The following is an 842-nucleotide window of genomic DNA, read 5'->3' on the forward strand; positions in this document are numbered from 1 at the left end:
TCAACATTTTCGTCATTAGGTTTAGATTTCTGTTGGTTTACTTATGCATAATTTTGTGTTGTACACTGCTAAGACTTAACCCTCATGTTGGCCTAGGGGCAAATTTGTCCCATTTTCTGTTTTTTCATCACTAAAACTGGGTGTTTGAAATAAGGCTGAAAATGGCAACATTAGAAATATCCAATAACTTTGGAATAAACATTAAAAAAAGCACCCACAACACTGAAAAAGTGACAAAAATGTCGGAAAAAAAGCGAAATTAGTGTTTTAATGGTTGACGGGAAGACAACACAAGGGTTAAACCGGGGGTTTCCAAAGTCTGACACTGCAAGTTAGGGTCGCCACGTCCCATTTGCACATAATGCAATGCCATAGCATAGTCAACACTCCTTGTGCGAACGGCTTTTTTAATGTTCTGCAACTTGGCATTTTAGTCTGCTTTTTGTTTGCCTACATAGAAACAATCAAAAGGGCACTCTAGTCTATAAACATGTGGTGTTGCAACTAGCAAATCATCTCATTAGATATATGCAGGACATGGTCACGTCTTGAAAATGAGTGATTTTCTTAACATTACAACAATGATTGCAACTATCACATTTAAAAGTTCCAACAAGTTTGTTTGCATGGGATGGGAAAGGTGGAGCCGTACCACCTTATCTCTCAGGCTCCATCCACTGCAGAATGAGAACATACTGTAGGGGCTTCTGTGAACACAGGTTGGAGAGCTGCATCCCTCCGAAGAATCCTCCAATTGGCTTTAACGATGATTCATATTTTAGATTTTTTGTTCACTATGTTTCATCACAAAATTCCTTTTTGAAGACTTGTGTGGTTTCATT

At 38.4% G+C, this 842-nt stretch overlaps 1 long non-coding RNA gene across 1 annotated transcript in view; it reads left to right on the forward strand.

Moving 5' to 3' along the window:
• Positions 1 to 269, forward strand: part of LOC116701836 (uncharacterized) — a 15,646-nt gene extending 15,377 nt beyond the window's left edge. Inside the window, exon 3 of the long non-coding RNA XR_004335014.1 lies at positions 255 to 269. This is a non-coding gene — a long non-coding RNA (uncharacterized LOC116701836). The remainder of the gene's footprint in view (positions 1 to 254) is intronic.
• The last annotated feature ends 573 nt before the right edge of the window (positions 270 to 842 follow it).

Source organism: Etheostoma spectabile, chromosome 14 (assembly GCF_008692095.1).
Source record: "Etheostoma spectabile isolate EspeVRDwgs_2016 chromosome 14, UIUC_Espe_1.0, whole genome shotgun sequence".
Classification (NCBI taxonomy): domain Eukaryota; kingdom Metazoa; phylum Chordata; class Actinopteri; order Perciformes; family Percidae; genus Etheostoma; species Etheostoma spectabile.